We start from the raw sequence: 10,252 nt of genomic DNA, 5'->3' as shown, positions 1-10,252 counted from the left end.
TGACCTGCTGTGAGATTAAGTGATCTCTTGTATTAATTGAACTTTGTTCATAATTTCATAAACAATGTCACCGTTGTTCTCTTATCATTACCATACAGGTCACAAGTCAGGTAAGTCATCTGGAACAGCACATTTCCAAGTTCTTAAATAATGAAGAAGACCAAACAGCGACTAAATAAATCATATCCTCATCAGCTTTCAGGACAATAAACCACTTTTTTTTATTGGCAAACATTTGACAGTCATTGAACAGTTACAAGAAATTAAGGTAATGTACCTGAACAACAACAAAAATAACACAATACTTGTTATTTCTCAGAGCACCCTTGACCTCAGAGGACCGTATTGCATCCTGTAGAAGAAATGACTTTCAACTCTTTTACATAATTGCTCTCTGACTTCATCCACTTCATTCCATCCATGCAAATTCCTTTTGTATCATGATCTTGTTCATGTCTCTGAGGGTCTAATTTGCAGGTGAATATGCTGTCTAAATATTTGTGAAAATTGAATGCAGCAAATTTTCCTGAGCTTGGATTTAATTCTCTATAGAAAAATAGAAATAACAAATATACCAGACAAAGAAAAATGGGAGCAGAAGAAAATGGTGAGTACTTATGAATAACTGAGTCTTTACCAATCCAAATCTCCACCATTTGTACTATTGCCCCGATCAAACAAAACTTTGCCACAGCTGACCTAAAAGGCAGTACAACTTCGATTCCATTAAAGTTGGAACATCATGCAAAACGTAAACAAAAACTCGTACAATTATTTGAAAATCTATTTTAACCTATGTTGACACAACAGGGACAAGATATTTAATGTTGAAACTCAAACTTTATTGTTATTTTGTTGTTGTTTCATTGGTTTTCATGCCTGTAACATATTCAAACATGCTGGGCTACATCATCTTTCCTTTTGACAACATTAAACAAGCATTTGGAAACCTAGGAAAGCAAGTGTTGAACTTTAGCAGGTGATATTCTATACCATCTTGTGCTTCTTGTCCAGCTTCAGTTGCTCAACAGCCTGGGGTCTCTGTTGGGAACCAGGTCTGGACTGCAGGCAGGCCAGTCTAGCACCTGCTCTCTTTTACTCTTTATGAAGCCACACCGTTATGCCTGCAGAATGTGGCATCGTCTTGCTGAAATAAGCAGGGATGATAAAAAGTGATGCTGTTTCGATGCAGCAGCTGTTGCTTCAAAACTTGTATGCGCCTTTCAGCATTAATGGTGTCCTGACAGGCTTCGTCTTGGAAGTCCTTCTCCATGACCCCGCCGAATTCCTCCCATGCATAAAATACCTTGTCTTTGTAATGTTTTAACTGAATCTAAGTTAAAAAGAATATGCAAATCAATGTATTCTGTTCTGAAAAATGTCCTAACTTCATTGGAATTGGGGTGTGGAAACAGTCTGCATTGTCCCAATCACAAACCAGTTTTAAAGCATGCTGATATTAGCAGTTAGGAAAGGTACATGTTTCACATAGTTGCTACTACTGTATGTCTTTAAGCTTAGTAGCTACACAAAAGTCTGAAGGACAAGAACTGAAAATTAACCTTGGCTAGGAACTTGTATGCACAACATCTACTTTGTATGATTTCATAAAGCAATATTTAATCCACTTGTCCTTGTCAAATACTCATTCAAATAAATGGAAATGTTATTTCTATCTGTTGCAAGGACAGGAAATCAAACTCATTGAACTTTCAGCATTGTGTTATAAATGTAGAAAAGAGCTTAATGACTTTTACGAAACGCAGTTAAAAGTTGCAGTGAAGGTGGAACATCAATCACTGCTTGCGTGTTTGCTCCTGTCACAACTTTAAATGTATAATCGTCCAAACACCTTTTTATTTCACTGTTCTGTCCACATGATTGACATCTGATCTGCTCTAATTAGCAACTGATGTTTAGTAAATCAATGGGGTTGGTTTTTGTTAGAGAAGAGATTAGATTAATCCTGTTTCAACACTCTCTTTTAGTCTGCACAAACATCATTTATCCATCTCTGTATGCTTTTTTTCATTCACTCAGACAGTGGCTTTCTATGCTCTTTGTTCCCCGTCTGTACCAACACAAAAGGACATTTTCAATGTTCTTATTAAAATCAAATTCCTTTTAGCTTTAGATTAAATTGCACATGAATGTTTAGCATTCTGGCTGTCATTAACTAGATGTCGGAGATTTTTCCTGTTTACATATCTGCCTATGACTCAGGTAACGTCTTCCTCCACACCTGTTTTCATGAGACTCAACCTCACAACCACTTTCTTTACCTGAATAAACTCAGTGTCATTCGATTCTATTTCAACACCCATTTGATGCAAAAAAGAAAATCCTCTTGCAACCTAGTTTTGAGAAAAGTACTTGAGTCTACCACATAATGCAATCTCAAGGCCAGAGAGGAGTGAGAGGAGAAAATATGTGTTAGTACACTTGAGCAGCCTTTATGAGGGCTGTTTGCATTAAAACCAGCAGTCTGAGTGTTTTTGCTATTATTTAAGTTGTTATGCATTTTCTAAGGGCTTTTTTTATGGGTAATACTGAAGGTACATAGGTAAAAACATAATTTCTAAAGTGAAGACAAAGTGCAAGGAAAGGGATTCTATGAATGAATAAAGAAAATCATACAAACGTGTTTGTCTGTGTGGAAAAACCAGGCAGACAACCTTGACTCATCATAGTCAAAGTGCACAATGACTGGGAGGTTTAGAGTGAAAAGATGCCAAAAGACTCAGATGACAAATACAACAGACTGCAGACTAAAACTATCTGATTAGAAGCCTGCAGGCCTTGTGCCTCTGACAGCACAGCATACAGTAGAAAAAACTGCTCTATTTTACCTTTGTTGTAAAAAATCCGATGAAAAGAAGCAGACATGCATTCTGACATCGCAAAAACTGCGGGAGCATTCAACTTGCTATTTCTATTGAAATGTAGCATCATCCATACTCTTTGCCCCGTGAGAGGGAGAAAAAATAGCCAAGAAAATAGTATTCAGGAGAAAAGGTGTAGCGTTTACCAGATGGAGACAGGTCATGAAAAAGAGGGACTTCAGAACAGAGGTGGATGTTGCAGCTTTCTGCTGGACACGAAAGTTCATTCAATCTAACAGAAAAGTTTATTTTCCCGTTGTTAGAAGCAGGGCAGGCAGTCCAGCAGCTACTTTATCCTCCCGTTTGAGTCGGATCATTTACTGTTACTTGCTATGCAAAATAGTGTCAGGACAGTGATGTGGGGGGGTGAAGGTGTGGACCCAAATGCAGGAGTCAGGAACTGGGATGCAAGTTGAAGACTGATTTATTTTGACCCAGGAACTCAGGGGACAAACTCAGGGAACTAACACAACAAAATGATCCAGCAAAAACAGAACAGAAACAGAGGGCATAAATACATTGAACACAACAAGGCACAGGTGAAACAAATCTACTAAATGAACCCAGGTGAACTAAATCAACAGGAAATCAATGAAGCTGAACAAGAACCAAGAGAACAAAACAGGAAAAACAACAAAATAAAACAGGAAACCTGAAACTAAAGCACAAGGAGTCCAAACCCTGACAGTGTTGGGGTCGTTATTCAACTAAAGTAGTTAGTTATTTTCACTCATTACGTCTGTAATTTGTAACAAAATTACTTTACTCATCACTGTATTTGAAAAATAACGTTACTACTTGTTACATTTATTTACAATTTCTTATTCTACAGTGTAAATCAGGGGTTGGCAACTAGATCTAAATCTAAAAATTTCTCACCAACTGAATGTCTGCAAAATTACTTTTTCACTGATAAAACCTGTTTATTCTTACTAAATTCCTTATCTGTTTTATTGTATTTATATATTATTTTGTATCCAAATGTAAACTCTAGACTGAAACACCTTATTTGTATACTCTGTCTTCCATACACCACCAGTTTTATGTTTTTGTTTTATACATTTTTAACATTGTTTGGGCTCGAAAGCAATTCAGCAGTAGATAGAAAGTGGGTCAGGAGATGTTGAAACTGAATGTTACGTATGTCTGTGTGTAAGGAGCAGCTGCTTTATCAGGTGTACTAAACACTACAGGAACATTTCGCTATGACAAAACTAGTTATTTGTCTAGTGTTTTTGATCCAGAAGTGCAACATTTTTTTGGACGGTTTAGTAACCGCGCTGCTCTGCTCTGTTGCTTCCACTAACTGAAAGCTCCCACAGAAAAATGTGTTAAACTTCCTCCTCCAAACCAGTTCGGGAGGCTGAGAGGAGCAGAAGCTGCAGCTTTGGGGTAAACTCCCTTCATTTCACCCAGCAGTAGTGAAGCAGACACAGAACTCTGCTTTAACTAGAAGAGCTGTGTGGTGTTTATTGCTAAAGCTTGTAGCCACTCATTGACCGCTAAACGGACAGTTTCTCACAGTTTTCTGTTCCTGACGCAGCTGACATGCTCTGTCTCTCTCTCTCTCTCTCTCTCTCTCCAGCTCAGGTCTCTGTTGTATGTTTTCAATGAGCACACTGCTTATATTTGTCGTGAAATATCTTGTAGCCGTCAGCGTTCTCACAGATCTACAATAGTGGAATGATTTTGCACAGCAGCTGATCGATCAGAATGATCAGCTGATGTGACAGAGGAATTTCTTTCCACTCATCTGTAAAATGATCCATAAAAGAACTTAAGTAGAATAAAAACTTCATGGAGTCATAAACCGTCTTGTTTATTCTATGTAGAAGTGGAAACACGAGCAGTTACCTCACATCCATCTCAACGTGTTCAAGCACAGACACACACAGTCAGCGCATGCACTTTTAAAACTGATCAGAACTGCACACATAGAGCAAATACAGCTTGTATAATGCGGGAATACACTTTCTACAGTATAGGAATGTAATTTTGTTACTGACATTTTAAATGTAGTGCGTTACTTCACTTTGTTATCCCAAAAACTAATAGTGTAACTTTAATGTTTTACAAAGTAACATGTTGCTGCCAACATTGGATGCTAATTTGTTAGTTAGCCTACAGTGGAAAAGCTCTGTTGTAACAGTTTTCAGTTGCTGTTAATCTTCACAGAAGTTGCATGCCACCATGTGCTTCTTTCGGTCATGTTTTCAGAGAGTTTTTCACCATGTTTCATTATTTATTTCAGCTGGTATGTTGGGGGAGTATTTCATACAATGACATTAACTATTAGCAGCGTCTTGGTACCAAATACATGGAAGCATATTTGTAACTTATCGGCATCAGGAACAACACAGATTTAAGTATCGTTCTGTACTTCATTACCTGACTTGATACTCCAACTTGTGCAAGATATTGACATTTTCACATTTGTGACTCGCAGCTTCGGTAGTGGTTATAACGCGATTAAAAGGCAAGGAGCCAGAGAGCATAGTGGTTGTGTTTGTATCTCCCAATTAGGATCTAAGTTGCACAGTTTGGTATCTGCTGGAGATTCTGCTGAAGCTTATGGAGGGGATCCCGATGAAGAGGGCATTACAATACTCTAACCTGGAGGAGACAAAGGGATGGACTGGTTTTAAGGCATCACTGGGGTAAATGGAAGGGCAAAGTTTGGAAATATTTTTGAGATGAAAAAATAATGTGGTCAAATTAAAGGTTGGGGTCAAACCTGATCCCAATGTTTGTCACAGAAGTGGAGAGACAGATGCAGTTGCTGGAAAATGAATGTGAGGGACCGAGCCGAAAAACCAGAGAAGCACAGGGAATGTTTTTAGAAAAATATAATGTCTACATTTATTTAACAGAAATAACAAAATAAGTCTTTCAGTGCAATAACTTTGGGCCCATAAAAGAGGTCAAAGAAACCAAATGTCAACCTAGGTATTAACATAAGGAACTCAAACACTAACTGACCTACCTAACTGACACACAAGGGACACCTATATACTGGCTGATCAGGCCATTCTGACACACAAGGGGGGAGACAATACTATATACCAACTGTAACATAAACTTAACTTATCAGAAAGTGTTACATATAATCAATTAAGACAATAAACTAAACAATCTGAAATACCTAAATAATACAAACCAACTGACAATCAATAGAAAAACCTAAACCCCTCCTATACTTCCCTCCTATTAAAAAAAGATGGTTCTGCCCAATTAGGCCTCAGCCTGATTTAAGGAGCTCCAGTGCAGCCAGGACTCTTCTTTGGCAGGCTTGGGAACACCAAGGAACTGGCAACTCAAAAGGAAAATATATTAACTGAAAGCAAAGCAAATTAATAAGGTGACAAAATAAACCAAATTAACAAGGTGACAATATAAGTTAACTAAGTGTGTGCACCCAGTTAGTCAACCCCCTGTCAACCCAGCTAATAATATGAAAAATGATAAAGTATCTTTAAAGTGTTTACATAATTAAGAAAAAAAAGAAAGTTACCAGACCTTTACTGGGTGGCAGCTCATGCTGCCCTCACAATGAAATAGTAGTAATGGGAGAAGATTGGTCCTGATGTGGAGTGCCAAGAAGGATGGCTTCTGTTTTAATGCTGTTAAGCTATCGAAAGTTTTTTGTCATCCACACCTTTATCTCCTCCAGGGAGGAGGGGAGAGTGAACCTGGTGTTGGTGAGGTGGGATCAATGCGCAGGTAGAGCTGAGTGTCATTGACAATGGAAAGAGATTCTATGATTCCCAATGATGTGACCCAGGAGAAGCGCATACAGTCGATGGTAGACAGGATAAAGCCAAAAATGGACCCCTGAGGGACTCCACAAGTGACAGGATGGGGCATCAACCTGGCGTTCCCCAGGGTCACATATTCAGCCCTACCTGTGAGGAAAGACTGGAATCACTCGAGGACATTTCCAGTCTGACCAATGTTATACTGCAGGTGGTGAAGGCATGGTATTATATGGTCCACCACACAGAAATGGTCCACCATATAAAAAGCTGCTGTTAGATCAAGGAAGACTAAAAGAGATGGAAAACCCTCATCAGTTGCCACCAGCAGATCATTTGTGACTGGCCAGTGCTTTCTCCATGCTATGGGCAGCATGAAACTTTTTGAAAAGGTCACTAGTCCTTTGGGGCAATGGGACCAACCCAGATTTGAAGGAAGATTTTATTCTTACAGTTATAAGAGGCTTATGGCAGAGAGATGCTTTTTAACAAGGCTGTGGGGAGAGGGTCCATTGAACAGGACGAGGACTCCATCCTGCAGATCGTGCTTTAAACCTGCTCCACCACATCCTCCTTGAACTCTAAAAACCTGTTCACTGCCTCAGCTGACTCAGCAGGGGGTTCAGAGGTGGGGTGGGCCAGAGAGCTATGGTTGATGTTTAATGTAGTGGAAAAGAATTCCCTAAATTTGTTGCACTGCTTCTCTGAGGCAAAAGTGCTGTAGGGCGCCTTTGGCTTCAAGAGGTGATTTATGGTGCCAAATAGCTGTTTAGAGTTACCAGGGGCTCTATTTATCAGATTACAGTATCACTGGGAACAAGCAGAACAGTGAGCATCTTCAGGGACGGCGAGGGAAGATGTTTTAAAATGCCGCTCAAAAACACATCCAGCTGTTTTCAGCCTTGGCAGTTCCTCTGTGTACCAGAGAACAGACTGTGTGAAGTGGACATTTCTTGTCTTCAAGAAGGTATGTTTGTCCAAAATACCCCAAAGTGCACAGTTAAATGGGTTGATTTGAGAAATTCAAAGTGGATTTTCTGTTTTGAGAATGGAGCAGATGTTATGTCCAGTGCAATGGCTTTATGGTCTGACACACCCATATCATAGACCTGCTGGTTGGGAATAGGAATCGAGTCTGTAATGGCCAAGTCCAGTATGTAACCCTTTGTGTGTGGGGTAACTCCAATATGCTGTTGTAGACCAAGACAGATAGGGAGCGAGTCAACATGTATGTGAAAGTCTGTCAGAACAATAACATCTGTAGAGGTTGAACAAAGAATCATAAAAATATCATACATTTCTGTGACGAAAATGGGATGGGGTTTGGGTGGTCTGTAGACAATAAGAAGTGTTACTGAGACTGGGTGCACACACCTAATTGCCAAGAACTCTCATGTGGACACTATTTGTCTGGTAACCGGAGTTAGTTGGAGGTTGGTGCAGTGTGTGATGGTCACACCTTCACCATGGTCATATCAATCCCACCTTCTTTGTTCCAACGTAGTGTAATCAGAACCAGTGCTGGCAGTGGTTTGATGACGTGTCCACTGTCACAGGGCAAGATGCCAACCAGAACGATTGAATGGAGCTCCTTTTTGTTGAGTAAACAAATCCCCAACAAGAACCTCTGTGGATGTAGTGAGAGCGCTGGAAAGTCCCAGCTATGTGATAGCAGCGGTGTCCAGAGACACTGAACTATTTTTGAGGAGCTGCGCTGCAGAATATTGGAGCATCTTGCCAGGAGTTGCTGTTGATGCCACAATGCTATCTGTTAGCTAGGGGCATATGGGTGGATAAGCATAACATTGAACAAGACCCTTCTGTCTATCACCACATGAATCGAGATGGCATCCAGTTCATACAGCGGGTTGCAGTATGGACTAATTTTGGCTGAAAAGGCCACAACTTGCCGCCAACCAAACCGTCCTGTAAGCTAGAATATACTAGCAGCATTACATGATGACAGTACAGCCAGGATTTTGCGATCCTTGTGAAAGGCACGACAAGGTCTAGAACAGGGGTCACCAACTCCCGTCCTCAAGGGCTACCATCCTGCAGGTTTTACTGTTTCCCTTGTACAACACATTTGATCCAAGTGAAAAGGTTCTGCAAGAACTTGTTGTCATCTTCTGCACCTGCCTGCTAATGAGCCATTGGTTTGGGTCAGGTGTGTTGTACCAGGAAAACACTAAAACCTGCAGGATGGAAACTTCCCCCTGCCGAACATGGCAGCTGCACAGGGCCTCGGGGCCAGCAGCAACTCCAGAAATTAAAATAATAAATGTCACTGTACCATAAAATGAGTTGGGAACATTAAGTTTTGAGGTTGGAAAGTTGCAAAAGGCATCTTTAAGGTCTCATTTATGTGTGCCAATCTTCTCTTGGTCTTTCTCCCCTGATTTTTGCCCCTATCCAAAATGTTCCAGACCAGCCCTTGTGCTTTTTAAAACAAAGTCGATTTAGATGTAAAAATCATCACAATGACAATCAAGTCTGTGATAACTATTATTGTGCTGTTCAGATTGACTTGTACAACACTGGTGTCATCATGCCTAGTTTAGGAAGTCTGAAAAATCATAACTTTATAGATTTCCTTACTGTTTAAAAAAAAAAATCATATCATGTTTATTTGAGTTGTGTTCCACAATGTTTGAAAGACAGCGCAATGAAGTTCCGGCAGCCACACAGTTTGCTCTCTCTCACTGCTACCAATGTCAAAGAAAAAGTCTTGTTTATGATCCCTCCATAATTTCTGTCACCTGACTGAGACAAGACCGGAACAGAGAAGAGACAGACATCTACTGAGGAGGTTCATCTGATGCTTTTACGAGAAGTCTGACCTTAAAAATGTTAGATTCTATTATTCACATAATATAAGCTGTTAAATTATGTTAAGCGGTCCATTAGAGAGGACATGGAGATCCAGAGACGGAGAAGGTGAAGTAGATGTTTGGAGAGAGAGAAACCAAACCATAGACTGTTTATAAATAGATGGATGAAGCCTCCGTGACGTCACCCATAGGTTTCTGAAGAGCTGAACTGAAGCTCAGTGGCCGGATCCTACCATTGCCATCTTGGCAGAGGCATGCGTGTTGTATCGTCCAGAAAATACATATATGAGCAAAGAGGTGGAGCTGACAAGGGCGACGTGAGCATCATGGTGGATGATCGACATCGAGCAAACTCCGAGCTGCCTATAGCTAAGCGCTAACTGAGATAACCACGAGATAAAGGGAGCTAACCACTTAAAGCTACGTTACGCTGTTAACCAGCTAAAAACCGTGGTTGTTCTACGTTCTTACTTGAAGCAGGAGATCGGGTACCTGTCAATCAAAAGGACACGCCCCTAAATATGCCTAATTTCGAGATAAAATTACTTTTTAAACGGGCGAGTTAGAAAAAAACTTCACTCCTCCCACAGTTGTCATGAAGGTAAACCTGACCTATTAAACCGAAAATGGATTTTTGAACCAGGCTGTAAACATGTTTATTTCTGCTGTGAAGTTGGTCTTTTTAACATGGGAGTCGATGTGGATTTGCTGTGTTTTGGAGCCAGCCCCCAGTGGATGAAGGAGGAACTGCAGGTTTATGCACTTCCACATAGGCTTCACCTTTTCA

The sequence above is a fragment of the Telmatherina bonti genome (assembly GCF_933228915.1).
Source record: "Telmatherina bonti genome assembly, chromosome: 14".
Taxonomy (NCBI): Eukaryota; Metazoa; Chordata; class Actinopteri; order Atheriniformes; family Telmatherinidae; genus Telmatherina; species Telmatherina bonti.
The sequence above is the reverse complement of the archived record's forward strand: the minus strand, read 5'-3'. Positions refer to the sequence as shown.